The sequence below is a fragment of the Pinus tabuliformis genome, chromosome X, assembly GCF_031772625.1.
Source record: "Pinus tabuliformis cultivar Carrire ecotype Pingquan chromosome X, CPIR1, whole genome shotgun sequence".
Classification (NCBI taxonomy): Eukaryota; Viridiplantae; Streptophyta; class Pinopsida; order Pinales; family Pinaceae; genus Pinus; species Pinus tabuliformis.
In genome coordinates, this window is record NC_142308.1 from 149,005,721 (window position 1) to 149,026,137 (window position 20,417).

At 40.5% G+C, this 20,417-nt stretch overlaps 1 non-coding gene across 1 annotated transcript; it reads right to left on the bottom strand.

Moving 5' to 3' along the window:
• Positions 1 to 19,935: 19,935 nt before the first annotated feature.
• Positions 19,936 to 20,016, bottom strand: TRNAL-CAA (transfer RNA leucine (anticodon CAA)). The gene has a single exon. It is a non-coding gene; the product is annotated as a tRNA-Leu (tRNA).
• Between the last annotated feature and the right edge of the window lie 401 nt (positions 20,017 to 20,417).

Genomic DNA, 20,417 nt, shown 5'->3' on the forward strand with positions numbered 1-20,417 from the left:
AAGCTAACTCTAGATCAAAACCTTTAGATAGCAAAGACAAGCATAATATCACAACATAAAACCTTGATAAACAAATGCATGAACATATAGAAGATATCTAGTTGCATATAACTAAGCCACTCATGCTAAAAGATATTCAATAAACATATAAAAAATTTATGCTACTAACATCACAGAGTGGACAACACAATTAGAGTTCTATATTGATGTAGAAAGAGTGATTACAACCATCAGTTGCATCAGCCTTCCCTTACCCCTCCAACTCCTCTCTCTCTCTCCTCCTTCTTAACCTCTTCTGATGCCTTAGTCTGAGACTTTGCTTAATAGTCAAATATGAAATCCTTTCAAATGATTCGACCTCTTTCCCAATGGACCTAGCCTTGCATATATAACATGTGATGTTAGGTTTGCCGAGTCCTTCATGAGTTCCATTAGGCAAAAGCAATGATGTTTCCATGACTTAGCACTCGTTCCCGTTTACATATATACTCCATTAGGAATTAGTAATTCCATCAAACAGGTCAAGTTATGATGTTTCCTTGCTTTTATGAGCTGACATAGGAGAGAATCTAGGGATATTTTCTTAGTCAATTCACTCCTTTGAACCATTAAAACTGATGTAGGGTCACTAATGTTGTTCCTGAAGTAACAAGTAGAGTTATCCTAGGCACTAATGCACCCTTATGCTTTCTGAGAAGATTTATAAAGTAGGTTGATAGTGTCTAAACAATGTTAGCTTGACAAGTGGGCCTGTGAACTTGTCCAGTCCTTTAGTCATCATGTCTTTATCCTCTAAGCTGATGAGGAGGTCATTTTCTTGTATAACAAGAACGCGCCAATGATCTTATTGTGTGCAGTCATTGTAGCGTTCAAGGACTTCATTCACAAGTTTTTGGAGGTATAATTCTATGATTGGATGGTTTTTTGGTTGGTAAAGCGCCACGTAGCTAGTCTATGCTTGATGTTGGATACATGTCGGAGGTACTAGTTCATGTTCAATTTGAAGAAATGCTTGTTCTATGTTCCTTTTGGGATCTTGGTAGGTCACATGGTATGCAGAAAAGGCTTGATGGTAGACCCTGCTAATATCACGGTTATAATTAATTTGGAGGCACCAAGAAGTGTGAAATAGTTGCACACAACGTTGGATCATATAGGATAGTATAGAAATTTCATCAAAAGCTATGCCCAGATTACTGCGTCGATGGAGAAGCTTCTAAAGAAGGATGCTACATTCTGTTGGAATGAAGAGTGTCAACAAAGCTTAGATGTGTTGAAGGAAAAGATAGTCACCACGCCAATCCTAATCTTCCTAGATTGGAAGAAGGAACTTCATGTGCATGTGGACACGTCAAGTATTGCGCTTGGGGTAGTACTGACACAGGCTGACGAGGGAGAGTTGGATCACCCTATATTGTTTACAAGAAGAACATTGTCTAAATCTAATAAGAACTATTCAATGACAGAGCACAAAGGATTGGCTATGATGTATGTGCTTCAGAAGTTTAGACATTACTTATTAGTCGAACATTTCAAGATGTATTCAGACCATTTTGCATTGAAGTACCTGGTTAACAAGCCTGTGTTTGCGGGGGAGATATGCAGATGGTTGTTGTTGTTTCAGGAATATGACTTCGAAGTTATTGTAAAGCCAAGACGAGTGAATAAAAGACTAGATCATATGTCACACATTGAAATAGGAGAGGAGCCTACTAATTTGGAGGAAGGATTGCCTGACGCGTATCTCTTTGTAGTACGTGTTGCGGACAATCACTTTGCAGATATCATACACTTCCTAGTGATGGGGATGGCTCCAAAAGGGTATACTAGTCAACAAAATAAGGAGCTAGTGGTGCGTGCAGTAGAATTTTCTATCATTGCAGGGAATTTATATAAAATGGGCTCGAATTAAATCCTGTGATGTTACGTACCTAACTTTGAATGAAACAACATCCATGTTGAAGTTCATGGAGGAGTCGCAGGAGGATATTATGTAGGAAAATCAACATTGTAGAAGATTTTACGCGTTGGGTTATAGCGGGCGAAGCTTCATAAGGATTCCAAGTCTTATTGTAAGGCATGTGATGCATGTCAGAGGAAGAGAAGGCCATCCTAGAGGGATGAGATACCTTTGAATCCATAGATGTCATTATAGTTGTTTGAAAAGTAGGTGATTGATTTTGTGGGACCAATTTAGCCTCCAGGAAAGAAGACAGGTGCGTGATACATCATCACCACAAGAGAGTATTTGACCAAATGGGTGGAGGTGCAGCCTATGAAGGACTGTACCAGGGAAGCAGTAGCAAAGTTCATCTTTGAGTATGTACTAACTAGATTCGGTTGCTCAAATATTTTGATGAGCGATTGCGGTACACATTTCCTTAGTGAAATGATCAGTGCACTGATGGAGGAATTCCAGGTTTATGATCAGAAGAGTACACCATATCACCCACAAACTTATGGGATGTTGGAAGCGTTTAATAATATATTGTAGAACGCGCTGAAGAAGGTTTTCAATGCACAAAGAAATGAATGGGATGTGCACGTACCCACGGTGCTATGGGCTTACAGGATGACTTGCAAAAAGCTGACTAGAGAAATGCTTTCTAGGCTAGTTTATGGTGTAGAAGCTATGATGCTGATGGAGTACATTGTACGTAGTCTACGCATAGAGGCATTCACAAGAATGGCGGATCACGGAGCCCTAGAAGAAAGGTTCGCGCAACTAACAGAGCTAGAAGGGGATATATTTTTGACTAGATTCCATCAAGTTCAAAAGGAGTGCGAAAATGCATGGCACGATCGGCACATCAAACTACAAACCTTCAAGTTAAATGATTTAGTATTATTGTCTGACAACAAGTTTGATAAATTTCCAGGAAAATTTTGGATGCATTGGCTTGGGGCCTATGTCATCAAGGAGATTACCGATGGTGGAGCAGTTCAGCTGGAATTTGAATGGAGAACCATTTCCAGGGAAGGTAAATGGTATTCGATTGAAGCTGTTAGAGCTCCAGGAAACTCTCCTAGGTTGTAGCTCAGAGATGCCTGGTAACATATAATCTTCAATATGGTTCTAGGAACTTATTGGGATGGGTGGTGGCTTGGTTCAATCCAGATAACCACTTCTACTTTGTTCTCACTCCATACATGCATGAACATCCTCAAACTACAAGGCTTTAGACCACCAATGCTCAACAATTTGGGAATTAGGTGAATAGACGAAGAATACTAACCACACCAGCAGATGCATACAGAATGTATGATGGCCAGTTGCAACTAGTAAAGAAACTTGTAAATCTAATCTATCAATGCAAAGATAAGATGACAGTTATCTTGCATTAGATATAGAAGAAACCTAGATGAACTATTCAACAACAGATCCAATTCTCCAATGTGTAAGGACTCTAGACACCACATATCTCCACAATGGTATGATATTATCCACTTTGGGCCTAAGCCCTCATGGATTTGTTTTTGGGCTTTACCCCAAAAGGCCTCATACCAATGGAGATATTTGTCCATCCTTATATACCCATGATCCTTCCCACTTCTAGTCAATGTGGGACTTTGGTCGTATACCCAACAATCCTCCCCTCGAACAAAGGATCGTCAAGCCTCCCCTCAAATGATTATCCATCCGCAGGGTTCTCCCCTCTCTACCAACCAGGATTCTCCGCTCCAACGCATCGGAAGCACACGCCTTACGTGGAAGCACCACCTGTCTTGAGAGCTTGCTCTAATCGAGCTCATCCACGGATCCCATTGTGATATTACCGAGGCTCACCACCTTCGTTTGGCATTCCGAGGATTCATCCACTTGGCTAACTTTGAATCTAGCTCTGATACCACTTGTAAGGACTCTGGACACCACATATCTCCACAATGGTATGATATTCTCCACTTTGGGCCTAAGCCCTCATGGATTTGTTTTTGGGCTTTACCCCAAAAGGCCTCATACTAATGGAGATATTTGTCCATCCTTATATACCCATGATCCTTCCCACTTCTAGTCAATGTGGGACTTTGGTCGTATACCCAACACAATGCAGAGATAAGATGAAAATTATCTAGCATTAGACATAGGAGAAAGCACAAACAAACCAATCCAGGTGCAAGTTTAGAAAAAGAAAGGGAATGGACATTGAGCATGTAATAGCAAAAGAATCTTGTATTTCTGAAAATGAAGATGAGACGCTGCAAGTTATAGAGTATCTACAGCCTCCAGAAGTTGAACTGCACAACAACAACCAACTCTGATTACATCTTGCTTTTGGCTATTTATAGTTTACTTTTACAATGATCTTTAGCCGTTTAGGGCTGGATATGTATTAATCGACCACCTACTGGCATTAACTATCTGATTGCGTTCAAGGACGTAATTTCCTTCCCATCACGAAAACATTAATCAATTATGGTACTATGCTATCTTGCTAGGTAGTTGGCTTGATTATGGCCATGGAGCTCCATCACTGTTTAATTCTGTTTGCTAGATCGTGCTATGTCCTTCTTCCTTCAGCCATGCTTTTTGTTAATTCGGTTCAACGGTCTTACTGTCATCAAGCTGACAGAATTGGCCACCTTCTTCTTCGGATAACAAGTAGGGAGTGGAGTATGAAGTGCATGGGTGGATGGATGTGTTGAATCGGATAGATAGAGAGGTGAGAGAGCGGTGGAGGACGGTCGGGAGTGACCGTGCATGAGGGCCGTCGGATCAAGGGGAATGCATAGTGGAGATCATGCGCATGAGGTTTGAGGTCATGGTGGGAGCGAGACATGTCCCAACCATTATATCTCAGGTGGAAAAATCAAACGGTTACTAGGTGGAAGAGGCATGTGGGTGATATCACCCGAGGTGGTTTGATTTGAGTGGTAATGGTTTTTTATCAGAAAGGCCTCGAGCGGTAAGCGGAAAGTGTCGGAACTCGCCCGATGCCATTCAGTGGATGACATGTAGCGACGGAGGAGAGAGAGAAACTGCCCTCATCGGGTGGGTACTTTTTGCACTAGTTGTTTATGCCATATGGGCAATAGCCATTAGATCTGGTAGGGTTGATCTGACGACAAAGATGCAGTGAAGGTATGAGATGTCTTCGGGGAATGTGTTATAAGTGCGTAAGACATATGGGTAAGGTTTTATGGGTATTTTTGGCTTTTGCGCTTGGGGCTAAGGCCAAAGGGGTGTTTTGTTGGGATTAGAAGGTTAATAAAGGAAGCGGGAAAGGTAAAGTGTGAGTGGGGTAAGGGACGAAGTGGAAAATGGCCCGTGTGGGACCCCTTTAAGAACATCAAAGCTGACTAAATCTTTCCGTTGACCTCCAAAAAGTCAGCACTGCACTTCAGGGCTAACACTGGCTCCTTCTGGGGATGAAATCCTCCCTGTGAGGTTTCAAGAACCGTAGACCACTGCCTTTTACATAAGAAACAAGATCAAAAATACTACCTAGTATTCCATTGGGCATGGAGTCTATCTTAGCCTACACTAAAACTTTAAAAATAACATATTTACAATACTGAGGCCTAAAAGCCTTAAATGAAATAAAGTTTCAAAAACCACCCATTGACTGGGCCATCAAAAGCACTTTCTCCTTCTAAACTTTGCAAAATGAAAGTGTTGTTCCTTTGAACCTGAGAGATGACAAACAGTCCTGTCCATAAAACATCGAATTTACCATGATTGCCCTTCTTTTTCTTCATTGCATCCCATTTGAGAACCCAGTCACCAACCTGAAATTGTCCATCTTTACCTTTTTGTCAAAGGCTTCCTTGATTCTCCTTTGATGTATTTCTGACTTCTCAATCAGTTTATCTGTGATCTAGTGAACTTCAACCAAGTCACACATCCTCCTTTCCATGTCGCTTTCCTCATCCTATTCCTCTTGCAAGAATTTGGCCATAGGGAGGATCAATTGGATTGGAAAAAAAAACTTAGTTCCATACACCAGCTTGAATGGAGAGTTCCCTATGGATTTCTTGGTGGTAAGTTTGTCAGCCCATAATGCAAACTTCAGCTTGGAATCCTAGTTCCTTTTGTTGTCTTCCAGTAGTTTTTTTATTATCCTCACCAAGATCTTATTTGAGGATTCTGCCAAGCCATTTACTTGAGCATAATATGAGGTAGATGCACTAATTTAATGCCCATTTCTTCACACATATCCACCAATTCCTTTTCTCTGAAAGCTGCTGCATTATCAGTGACTAGCTTGGTTTGGGATCCAAATCTAGTGAAAATATTCTTAGTTAAGAACTTCATGACAACTTGGTGATTAGCCTTATTAGTGGGTATGGCCTCAATCCATTTGGTAAAATAATCAGTGGCTACTAAGATCCACCTATGCTGGCCACTAGAATGTGGATTAATCTCCCCTATGAAATCTAAACCCCACTGTTGGAAAGGACCATTAGTGTGTATTGGTTTCAAGAGCAAAGATTTCAGCTGTTGTCTTCCTGCAAACCTCTGGCATTTGTCACAAGATTTTACAAATGAGAACACATCAGAGAATAGAGTAGGCCAATAATACCTATCCTTCAGGATCTTGTGGGCTGTAGTTTTCCAATAATGATGCCCTCCACAAATGTTGGAATGAAACTGGTGCATAACTTCCATAGATTGTTCCTTGTTTAGGCATCTCAAGAGGATTCCAGATGGGTCCCTTCAATAGAGTAGGTTCTTAATAATACAAAATTTGGTTGCTCTAAGCTTGATGGTCCTAGCCTGGCTTGAACTGAGCCCTGGAGGGACTTCTAGCTACGACAAGAAATGACCTATACTGGAATACCATTCACAAGTAGCCAAATTCTCAGCCAATGACTAGTTCTAATTTTGTTCTTTTGTTGCCTCTTGTGCTTGTTCACCCTCTAAATCTGCACCTATGCAATTTATGTCTAGCAGAATACAATTTTCCTTAGCCATAAGCTTGGTCAGGCCTTGGCCTTTGACAAGCTTGGTGGGCTTTACCTCTATGCTGAACTCTATGATTTTTGCAATTCATTTGGCCCTTCTTCCATTAGGATATCCTTTACTGAAGTTGAAGGTACATAGGCAACCACTTTGGAGTGAAGAATGTAAACTCGGAATGCCTTTAAAGCCTTTATGAGAGCATAGGCCTACTTTTCAATAAGATCATACCTTAATTCAACATCTCTCAAATTTTTGTTGAAGAAGGTCGCTGGGTGTTCTATACCTTCATCATTTCTCTGCAACAAAACTGTTGCAAGTGTATCATAAGAAGCAAAAGAGAAAATATAAAAATCCTTGGTGTAGTCTGGGCTGACTAAGGTGGGAGCTTCCATGATAGCTCTTTTGATGGCTTCGAAAGATCTTCTTGCAGCCTCTGTCCATTTTATCTTTGACCCCTTCTTTAACATGGAGGTGATGTGCTTCACTAGTTCTGCAAAATTTGGAATGAACCTCCTTACAAAGTTAATCTTTCCCAGAAAATATTGAATGTCCTTTTTCGATGTTGGGATGGACAATGTATGTATTGCTTGAACCATTTCTGGATCAATCTTAACACCTACAATGGAAACGACATGTCCTAAAATCTTTCCTTCTTTTAGAGAAAACTGTGACTTCTTGGGATTGACTAAGATTCCAAACCTTCTGCACTTAAGAAACACCTTCCTCAAATGCTGCAAATGTTCCTCATGACTGCTGGAGAAAACTGTTATGTCATCTAGGTAGATGAGGACAAACTTATCCTTCTCTCCCACAAAGGCTATGTCCATGGCCCTTTGAAAGGTAGCCCCAGCATTCATCAGTCCAAAAGGCATCTTGGAGTACATGAAAGTGCCCCAAGGAGTAGTGAAGGCAGTATTTTCTTGATCTTTTGGGCGTACAACAACCTGATTGTAACTTGAAAATCCATCCAAGAAAGACATAACTCTAGCCCCTGAAACTTGAAAAGTCAGCTTGAAAGATAAATGTGTGCATTCTTGTGTGGGAGATATCAGAACTACACATGCTCCTCTAGTTTCCCTAGAGAAAGCTCCATCAAAGAACATGTCCCAATATAATCCAGCCGACCTAACAATAATAATATAAAGCCACAAAAATAACAATAGAGGGATTCTATGGGGCACAGAAATAACAATATGGGGGTAATAGGGGCACAACAATATAAATAAGGGGTATAACTACAATAGTAATGGGGTAATCACTAGTATTATAGGGACCCAACATGCCCCTCTCCTTCAGAAAAGTGTTGTCCTCAATGCTTGAGTAGTTCTGGATACTTCTGCATAAAATTCTCATCCTCCCATGTGGAATCTTCAGCGGATAAGTTCTTCCACTTGATAAGATACTCTGAAATTGATCGATTTCGTAGCTGTCGAGTTCTTGTTTCTGTGACTGCTTCCGGTTCCAATATAATTTTTCCTTCCTCATCAAGTTCTGGCAATATTGTTTGAATTGGGAGCTTGTCACCTATAACCTTCTTTAAACATGAAACATGGAAAACTGGGTGCAATCGAGAAGCTGCAGGAAGCTCCAATTTGTATGCCATAGTACCAATCTTTTGCAACACCTTGTATGGACCATAATACTTTGGTGATAATTTATTATCCTTCTTAGCTTGCTTTAGGGACATTTTCTTATATGGTTGTAGCCGTAGGAATACCCAATCACCTACATCAAAACTTCTTTCACTGCGATGTTGATCTGCCTGTTGTTTCATTCTATTTTGTGCCAACACGAGGTTATCCTTTAAGAGTTGGAGGACTTGTTGTTGATGTTCGATGTGATGTTCCACTGCCTGAACCTTAGAATTTTCTCTTAAATATGATGTGATGGATGGTGGTTGATACCCATAAAGTGCCATAAATGGGGTCATTTTTGTTGCTGTATGGAAGGAAGTGTTATACCACCATTCAGCCAGAGGCAACCATTTGACCCATTGTGTCTGTTTATCAGATACAAAGCAACGAAGATATCCTTCCAAACATTTGTTTACTATCTCAGTTTGCCCATCAGATTGAGGATGATAAGATGAGCTATGAGCTAACTGAGTACCAAGACAAGAAAATAATTCTGTCCAAAAATTTCCAGTGAAAATGGGATCTCTGTCACTTACAATAATCTTTGGGTTTCCATGTAGCTTTTGAACTGTTTCCATAAATGCAGTAGAAACTGTACTGGCTTTAAATGGATGTGATAATGCACAAAAGTGTGCATACTTGGTAAGTCTGTCAACTACCACCATGATGACACTCTTTCCCTCAGACTTGGGTAAACCTGTGATAAAATCCATTGAAACCTCCTCCCAACGTTGGCTTGGAATGGATAAAGGTTGTAATAGACCCGGTGTCTTAATTGTTTCAACTTTATTTTGCTGGCAAACCAAACATTCCGCCACAAACTTTTGAATATCTGATTTAAGGCCATCCCAAAAAAATTCCTTCTTAACCCTGTGGTAAGTTTTTAAAAATCCTGAGTGCCCTCCTAAGGGAGAAGTGTGCAATTCCATAAGAATCTTTTGTTTTAGCTGGGAATTCTTACAGAGGTATAAGCGATCTTTGTACCATAACGAATCATTTTTCCAGCTAAATGTATCAGAAGTACTGGAATCTTGTTGTAGCTTTCGAATAAGTGCCCACACTTCTTCGTCATTCTTCCATTCCTCCCTTGCTTCGTTTATCCAATCTGGTTGGATAATAGAAATGGCACACAACAATGCTTCCACATCCTCATCCTTTCTTGAGAGTGCATCTGCCACCACATTTTGCTTCCCTTTTTTGTAGATGATTTCAAAGTCATAACCCAACATCTTTGTGACCCACTTTTGTTGCTCTTCAGAGGATAATCTTTGTTCTAAAAAGTATTTAAGGCTATCATGATCCGTTTTTACCTTGAAGTGTCTTCCCATTAGGTAGGGTCGCCATTTCTTAAGTGCATGGAGTATTGCCAACATTTCCTTCTCATAAATAGCTTTGCTTAAAAACTTTCCCTTGATTGGACGACTTTCAAAAGCAATGGGTCTTTCATCTTGCATTAGAACAGCACCAATTCCATTTCCTGAAGCATCACATTCCACAATAAAGGTTTTTGTGAAGTCCGGTGTAGCTAAGACCGGTGCTTGGCACATTGCCTCTTTAAGATGTTCAAAGGCCTTTGTTGCTTCCGGAGTCCATGAAAATGAATCTTTCTTCAATAATGTTGTTAGAGGTGCTGCTATTCTCCCATAATTCTTAACAAACTTGCGATAATACCCTGTCAACCCAAGAAATCCTCGCAGATGCTTTATGGATGTGGGGATTTTCCATTCCTTAATGGCTTTAATTTTGCTAGGGTCTACCTTAACTCCTTCATGAGATACAATATGACCCAAATATTCCACCTCCTGGACTCCAAAGAAACATTTGGATCTTTTTGCATATAATTGTTTCTCCTCCAATAGTTGTAGCACCCTGTCAACATGTTCAACATGATCCTTCCAAGACTTGCTGTAGATTAGTATATCATCAAAAAATACTAACACAAATTTTCTAAGGAATGGTTTGAAAATTGAATTCATCAAACCTTGAAATGTTGAAGGTGCATTGGTAAGGCCAAAAGGCATGACCAAAAATTCATAATGACCCTCATGAGTTCTAAATGCCGTTTTTGGAATGTCTTCAATCTTCATTCTGATTTGATGATATCCCGAACGAAGATCCAACTTGGTGAAGTAAATTGATCCATGCAATTCATCCAGTAATTCATCAATAACAGGAATGGGGAACTTATCTTTAATAGTGAGCTTGTTGAGCTCCCTATAATCTGGACACATGCGCCATGATCCATCCTTCTTGTGCACCAATACTACTGGAGCTGAGAAAGAACTTTGACTCGGTTGAATTATACCAGCCTCTAGCATTTCTGCAACCATACGTTCAATTTCACTTTTTTGGACATAGGGATATCTGTACGGCCTGATGTTTGGAGGAACACTTCCTGGAATCAGATGAATAGCATGATCATGATCACGCATAGGTGGGAGACCTTGGGAGTCTCAAATACCTTGGAATGATTGTCCAAGACTTTTTGGAGATCTGGAGAAATAGATGATTCCAATGTGGAAACATCTAGCGAACATAATTGTGCAATTACACCTCTTTGCTCCTTTTTTAGAAGCTTTGTCATACCATTAGAGCTGATTATCTTTCCTGGTTTCCCTGCAATACCCCTTAATTCAACTTCCTTTCCTTCCATAGAAAATTTGATGAAAAGTTCTTGAAAATTAAAAGCTATTGTACCCAAGGATTGTAGCCATTGGACTCCTAGTACAACATCAGCACCTCCCATTGGAATGGAAAGCATTGGGCTAGTCAATACATATTCTCCCATGGATAGCTTGATATTATGGCACTTTCCAGAGCAATTTATTGTTCCTCCATTTGCAATCATCACTTGACACTCTGGTGCTGGATATAGGAAGCAATTCAATTCTTTTGCTACCCTACAATGAATAAAATTGTGGGTGCTTCCTGAATCAATCAACACTATTACCTTTTTCTTCTTGATTTGTCCTTCTATCTTGATGGTTTGAGGAGTGGTAATTCCCGCCAATGCATTACAAGATATGGTCGGATTTATTTGTTCTTCATCTAGGCTTTGTTCCTGGAGTATATCTTCTTCTTTTGACCTTTCTTGCTCCTTTTCTTCTTCCTCTTCACAATCTATGTAGAATAATTTCTTCTCAGCACACTTATGACCTTTAGTGTATTTGCTATCACAACTGTAACAAAGCCCTTTTGCTCTTTTTTCTTCCAATTGTTGTGGTGTCAACCTTATAGGTTGTGGAAGACTAGGGGCAACAACACTTCCGTCTTTATAGTTGTGAGTGGTATGCTTCCTGGTTGCCATAATTTTGCTTTCCATTTTTCTTGCTAACCTGAATGCCTTCTCTAATGAATCAGGTTCCCAAAGGCGAACATCATGTTGGATATTATCCTTTAAAGACCCTATGAACACATCAATCCTATGCTCCTCTGGAATATCTTTTACCCTTATGTTCAATTTTTGGAACTCCTCAATGTGCTCCATTATTGAACCCTTTTGTTTGAGACTTATCAATTGGCTAAAAAAAGTGTTGCTTTTTGTATCCTCATAATGTGCTATCAATTCTTCCGTAAAAATTGCCCAAGTGATAAATTGTTTACGAGAGCAAAGCCATTGATACCATACAAACTGATTTGGTTCCAAATATACAGTTGCCATACGTACCTTTTGTGTGTTTTGCACATTATTGAGATCGAAGAATTGCTCCATCTGTAATATCCATGTGGCGGGATCCTTGCCATCAAACTTCCTCATATCGATTTTTGGAATATGGTGATTCTTCGATCCAACATTAGCGTCTATGGAATCATGATTAACATTTCTTTTGTTCTCATCATGAGTTTCCTTTACTACCTTTTCACCATTAGTGACCCTTTCTTGTAGCAACTTCTTAATTCTTCCATATCTGTCTTCAAATCTATCTTCAATCTGCCATGTCTCTCTTCAAATCTGTCTTCGAATCATCCATCTTAGCTTCCATGCCCTTTATCTTAGATTCCACGCCACTTATCTTAGCTTCTGTTAGCTTTTGTGAGCGTGACATTTGTTGCACTTGTTCTTGTAATTTTGATATATCATGTAGCATTTCTTCCTCTTCTTCATGAGTCATGCTAGAGCTTTCAGGTTCCTTACTAGGTGTTTGCATTTTCTTTCCTCGGGGCATCAGTTACCGATAATAATGCTTTACTATGCCCTTTGAATTCCGTTAAACCAAGCTTACACAAAAATTTAAAAAAAAAACTACACACCTTTTTTCACTTTATAGAAGCCTGATATTGAATCTGATGTATCTCTGTAATTTCGGATCATCCATTCTGAAATTGCTACCTGTAGTAGCCTTCTGCGTCCTCTTTCCAATGCCACAAGTCTGAGCCAAATTGGATTCTCCAAGGAAGAGTTATGTGAAATCTCCCACAGTGACTTGCTTTTAGACTGGTTCAGTAGAGCGAACTTGTACGACGTGCCACGAGTCACTGTTTCAACCTTTGAATCTGAAACACACACAAAAGAAACTACAGTCCGTCCTCTTTCTGTACCTTTTTACAAAATTTCAATCTGATCCTCAGAGAGAGAGTTATGACGATTTTTCCCAGGTCACCTGTTTTGAATGTAATTCAGGAGTCTGCAAAAAGGCCAACTTCCTCAGATCATATCTCCGAAAATATCGCGCGAAAAGCTCTGAAATTTGGACCCAAGGTTCAGCGCCAATTCTTCTCAAATGGGTTTTTTTTGCGACTTCTGAAACGTCACAGAAAAAAAAGTTATAGCGAAAATTCCACGATGACCTGTTTGGAGCAGCGAAACCCTAGAATCCAAAGCTCTGATACCAAATGTTATGAAACCAGCTCAAGAAAAGATAGAAAAGATAGATCAACGCCTTAGAATTCAGCCTCTTCGAGGGGGCAACCTCCTTTACATTACATAAATGAACAATTCTTGGATGATACAAATGACAAAACCTCCTTTCTATATATAGGAGTCTAAGGAGTCACAATATAATCCAGCCGACCTAACAATAATAATATAAAGCCACAAAAATAACAATAGAGGGATTCTATGGGGCACAGAAATAACAATATGGGGGTAATAGGGGCACAACAATATAAATAAGGGGTATAACTACAATAGTAATGGGGTAATCACTAGTATTATAGGGACCCAACAAGTTCCATCAAAGATATAGATATTTTTAGCTTCTAGATTTCTGATTCAAAACTGAAGGGAGAAGGGGACTTATCAGGACCTCTTACCTCTTGAGATGGGGCTTTGAGGCTAATGGGATCAGCTGCTGGTCGTTTTTGCTTGTTAACTTACTATTCTGTAGGGACAACAGTTCTTTGGATAGGGGTCTGCTTGGTACTGTTCATCTTCGACCTCAGATTGTATCTTCGCTGATCTTTTGTTTGTAGAATAGCTTCACCGTCCCACTCTTGGTTGATTTGGTCATTGGATAATGACTTCTCATAGGCAGCTAAGGTAAAAAAGGAGGCACTTCCTTTGTCTTCCATGCAATGGATCTCATCATCTTCCTCAAACTGCTCCTCTTCCATGACTACATTCTGGAAAGGGGTCTTCACTCTTTGGTCTTCATTGGCATCTTTTCTCCTTTGCATGATTTGCAATTGCTCATTTGCTCTTCTATATGGATTCAGATTTATAGGAGAAAAATTATTAGGAATTCTTCCTTTCCTTGGGTGTTGATCAACCTTTAATTTGGAGATTTTAGAGGCTAATGACTCTATCATCTTGGTTATCTTATCTAACTTGGGGTCTGAATATGGAGAAGATTCACCCCTCTATCTCCTTCGATCAACATGCGCCTTGAGTTTCTCTGCAGACATGATGTTGGACTCTACTTCCAAGGTTACATCCTACATTTCAGCCAAAGAAGCACATCTTCTCTCCCTCAATAGTAGGCAGAAATTAGAATCGAAGGCATTGACATAGGTAAGCTTAGCAGAGGTAGGGGTGGGTTTCACTTCAACTGGTATCTTGTTGTACATGTGGTTAAACCTTTTATTGAAATTAGAAAGTGACTCCCCATTTCCCCTTTTCAGGTTCCCAAACTCAATATGATAGTAGAGCATATCTTTCTTATCCCCCCAATGCTTTAGGAATACATCATCTAAGGCCTCAATATTTGTTATAGATCTAGGGGTCAATTCTTTGAAACATTTTCTTGCTTCTCCATCTAGGCTTTCGAAAAAAACTCTCATCCACACATCATCTTCACTAATGTCTAGATTATCAACATAGCTATAAAAGGACTCAATATGTTCTTCAACTGTAACCCCTTCAGTCCCAGTGAACTTAAGCATGTATTTTTTATATTCTCCAGTAGGCATTGCATTCAAAGGAGTGGGCAGTACTAGAGGTTCATACCTAGTAGCTATGATTCTTTCCATTTTGGTGAATACTTGTGGACCTGCCATGGTTGTGGTGGATGGAAGAGTGCTAGCAATATGAATGATAGAGAGTTGAGGAGTGACTGACAGGGCTAAAGGAATATGAGGGATAGGAGGTGAGGTTTCCTTCGGGCTTAAAGCAAGAGGAGAACCTAAAGAATAAGGAGCTTTATGAATCCCTAAAAGTTTTTCTTCATTGCTAGTGTTAGAGGGTATACTCTCGAAATGTATTTGTTCTATTACTAGCTTTTCTTGTAGAGGTGTAGAGGATTTTTTAGGTTTACCTGATCTTGATGCTCCTTTGTGTGATATCTTCCTTCCTTTGATGATCTTTTCAGGTTTAGGTACTGGGTTAGCTAGTGACTTCTGAGGATTTCTTCAAGTCTGCCTCACAAACTAAGCCAGAACTATGATGTGGAGTCGCCAAGAGGTTCGACCTCCAGTAGAGTTGCCAGATAGATGATTACAACCAAAAATGTGTCCAAACCTTGTCTATCATCAAAGTTGGATCTGTGTCGTTCTCCAAAGGAAGCTGAGCTTCAATCTCCTTTCCCTGGAAATGGTGCCAATTATGTTAGAGCTCTAGGAAACTCTCCTAGTTGTAGTTCGGAGATCCCTGGTAACATATAATCTTCAATATGGTTCTAGGAACTTATTGGGATGGGTGGCAGCTTGGTTCAAGCCAAATAACCACTTCTACTCTGTTCTCACTCCAGACATGCATGAACATCCTCAGACTACAAGGCTTTAGACCACCAATGCTCAACAGTTTGGGAATTAGGTGAATAGAAGAAGAATACTAACCACACCGACAAATGCACATAGAATGTATGATGGCCAGCTGCAACTAGTAAAGAAACTTGTAAATCTAATCTATCAATGCAGAGATAAGATGATAGTTATCTTGCATTAGATAAAGAAGAAACCTAGATTACCTATTCAACAATAGATCCAATTCTCCAATGTAGAGATAAGATGATAGTTATCTAGCATTAGACATAGGAGAAAGCACGAACAAACCAATCCATGTGCAAGTTTAGAAAAAGAAGGGGAATGGACATTGAGCATGTAACAGCAAAAGAAGCTTGTATTTCTGAAAATGAATATGAGATGCTACAAGTTACAGAGTATCTACAGTCTCCGGAAGTTTAACTGCGCAACAACAACTAACCCTAATTACATCTTGCTTTCGGCTATTTATAGTTTACTTTTACAATGATCTTTAGCCGTTTAGGGCTGGATATGTCTTAATTGACCACCTACTAGCATTAACTGTCTGATTGTGTTTAAGGATGTAATTTCCTTCCCATCATGAAAGCATTAATCAATTCTGGTACTATGCTATCTTGCTAGGTAGTTGGTTTGATTATGGCAGTGGAGCTCAATGACTATTTAATTCTGTTTGTTGGATCATGTTGTGTCCTTCTTCCTTCGGCCATGATTTTTGTTAATTTGCTTCAGCGGTATGACTGTCATCAGACAGACAGAGTCAGCCACCTTCTTCTCCAGATAACAGGTAAGGAGTGGAGAATGGAGTGCATGGGTGGATGGACGTGTTGAATCAGACGAATAGAGAGGTGACGGAGCAGTAGAGGACGGTCAGGAGCAACTGTGCATGAAGGCCGTCAGATCAAGGGGAACGCACGGTGGAGATCATGTGCAAGAGGTTTGAGGTCATGGTGGGAGCGGGACATGTTCGAACCATTAGATCTCAGGTGGAAAAATTGGATGGTTATCAGGTGGAAGAGGCACGTGGGTGATATCACCCGGGGATGGTTTGATTTGAGTGGTAATGGTTTTTTATTGGAAAGACCTCAGGCGGTAAGCGGAAAGTGTCGGAACTCGCCCGATGCCATTCAGTGGATGACACGTAGTGGTGGAGGAGAGAGAGAAACCACCCTCATCAGGTGGGTACTTTTCACACTAGTTGTTTATGCGATATGGACAATAGTTGTTAAATCTGGTGGGGTTGATCTAACGGTGGGATGCGGTGAAGGTACGAGATGTCTTCGAGGAATGTGTTATAAGCACATAAGACATATGGGTAAGGTTTTATGAGTATTTTTGGCTTTCGCGCTTGGGGCTAAGGCCAAAGGGATGCTTTTCCAGGATTAGAAGGTTAATAAAGGAAGTAGAAAAGGTAAAGTGCGAGCGGGGTAAGGGAAGAAGTGGAAAATGGCTCGTGTGGGACCCCTTTAAGAACAGAAAAGCCGACCGAATCTTTCTGTTGACCTTCAAAAAATTAACACTGCACTTCAAAGCTAACGGAAGCCATACACCAGGGATTCGACCAGATGACTATATGGTGGAGGCATAGTCTTAACCCTCCAAGTTGCTGAAAGGAGGCATGAGACTATAAACTACACTACCTTGGTTGTAGAGTTGCGTGACTGGGGGACTGCGTGGAAGGAAGGAATGTCACAGTATCAACAGAAGTGCGAAGGGAGTTGCGCTATAGGAGGAGATACCCCACAAGGAAGCTAGAAAGTGACCGTTATGGTCATTGTTGATGAGTTGATAGTGGGAAAATGGCTAAGTGGAGCAGGGGGTGGCATTTAAGTCAAAATTTAAGAGCGAGATATGTGAAAATCTGCTACCAATCTAGCATTTATGAGTGGGTTGTGGGGGGAACGATCGGATTCAAATTCGAATTTTCCTATAAATTACAGATGGAAGCCCAACGAAAAGCCCTTTTCATTCTTAGAATTGAGGTGTTGAACTATCAGGAGTGCATGAACCTTGACTATTTCGAGGCTTTGGTGGCTAGTTCAGTATTTGACAAGTTGCCTAAAGTAACCTAGGAGCTTCTTACTACACTCATGTCTGCGCCCATGGAAACCGCCAGTGTTGGAGGATCGATGGCATCTGAGGGAGTTTCCGTGAGATTGCAAGTGTAGAAGTGTCCGCAGAAGTGAAAAAATCATAGAGGTCACCCATGCCTAGGCCTACGCTGCCTAAAAAGGATCCCAAGATAAAGAAGGATAAGCATAAAGCAACACAGCCGGTGCGTGAGTTGCCAAGAAAGCACCAGAAGGGAAAGCTCACCACGTAGAAGAAAGGTAAGGTGGTAGACTTAGAATCTGAGGAGGGCACCGAAGATATGGATATGGGTGTAGAGGACATTGACATAGAGGGTGTAGAACCTATCTCAAATCTACCTGAGTACATCCATTCACGCCAGGGTAAGGGGAATGTCTCGAAGGACCTGGATGCATGGAAATTTTTGCTAAATACCCTGTTGCTACTAGACCAGATCACGTTTGAAGGGTCATGCTTGGCGTGCATTCTCGCTCTCAAGCTGGAGGATTGGGACTTGGCATACATAGAGCGATTCCCCCACTTGATGACTGATACCTTTATGAACTGTGTGTTTTATAAAGATTCTTGTGTCATTGTGCTGGGGCGTGACAGTGGATTAAAGGGGTGGACAAGGTATGACTGTTAAACCTGCTATGGGTGCTACATTACCACCACGCACCCATAACCTTGATGGTGATCAAACAGTTGCTATGCTTAGTGCACAATGGGTACCTATGGTTAGGAGAACCGTTACCCATCACAGATATGTTGATCCATAGGGTCACATTGCTCCCATATTCAGGGTTGAATTCAGCCATGGCATCTCGTGGAAAGATGGGTGAGCACGACCTTGCCATGAGAATGAACGAAAAATTCAAGCTTTCCAAAAAACCATGTGGATACTAAATTTCTAGCATAACCAACCCTGCGGTTAAGGTTGCCACCCATATTTTGGTTGGGAAAATAATGAGGAAGTGTCACACAGATGAAGTGTCAACACCTGTTGTGTCATTAGTAGCCCAATGCGTGGAGGGCATACAATTTAATTGGGCATGCTACCTCTGTGGTGAGTTCCTCGCAAACTATAGAGAAGCAAAAGACAAGAGTAATACCTTCCATTACACCTGGATCTTACTCTCAATTGTGTTGGTTGCATGGGAATTACCAGAGGATAGCCAACTTCCTCCAGTCATGTTAGATCTAATAGAAGCATTGAAGTTTGCTTCACTCTGGGCCACCAAGGATGCCGCGAGGGTCAAGGATGCTAAAATATTTTGGGTTCTGATGGAGGCAAGAATCTGCGCCGCGATAAACCGCAAGTTGAGGTTATCCCCAACTTCAATACGTGCGAAAGGGGGAAGGGAAGCATATTAGACCCTTTTTTATTGTTCATTCCATCGATGTTCTGTTCCTCTCCATGCAGGAAGGGAATAAATAAGTCGATCAAATTTCGAGAAGCTTCATAAAGTGCCTCCCTAGGAGTTAACCCCCATTCGTCCATATTTCCAGGAAAAGGACTTCTCGTATTTCATTTCCGCTCCCATAGGAATGAATACTATAATTCGCATCGCGAACAGGCATAAAAACAGCATCTATAGGAAAAATTTTGTCCTGATAATTATTATCTCGCATGTTTAGTAGTACTGCCTTGGGTAATTCCTATTTCATTACGGAAAGGTTTGGAGCCTTGGGTTACAAATTGGTGGAATACGGTTAAATCTCAGAAATTTTTTGATTATCTCCAGGAACAAAATGCTCTGGGAAGATTTGAGAAAATAGAAGAATTATTCTTGTTAGAAAGAATGGTGGAAGATTCTTTGGGAACACATTCACAATCTATTCGTATAGAGATTCCTTGTCCCATTTGACCCGGGAAATTTCCTTTCCATCGAGACGTCCTGCAATTTGGATCTGAATACCTTCTACCTCTTCCCGTTCAGCCAGTTCAATAGCTTTCTTCATTGTTTTTCTGAATGTAACTCTCTTCTCTAGTTGTAGGGCAATATACTCTGCAAGAATAGGTAGAGAAGATCTGATCCTACCTATGATCCACTGTCCTATTCCAACAGCGTTAACTTGTACGTAATCGATCGTCGGAATACCTTGTATCAACAGAGAATCTATCTCAATCTATTGAGATACTCTACGAGATTTGCCATAATATTGCTCATTCAATAAGCATGAGCAATATTATGCCTTGAAGAGGACTCGAACCTCCACGCTCTTAAGCACGAGATTTTGAGTCTCGCGTGTCTACCATTTCACCATCAAGGCATCCCAAAAGGAAATTCTATTCCATTCATATATATATATGAAAAATATCCTATGGGACATAAGTCATAGATTCCTTTGCTTTTTCATATACCATTTCAAGTGCTATATCTAACATGTGCTAGATATAGATGTTCGTACCGAAAAAAAGATGTTCAACTTTGATCCTAAAGAATCCGCAAGTACGTTCAGAATTAAGTCTGTCTGCATTGGGTCTATTTTTCCAGGAGCAGGAAGACATCCACAAGAATTAACTTATCTACTTTGCGAACGGTACTATAATAATCTGTACCAAACATTTCTCTGTGATAGTACATGCTCCAGGGAAACTACATATTTTGGTTCCGGCATTTGAAATATCACTACAGAAGGAGTCTTTTTCATGGTCACAGTCCCCGCTGTTA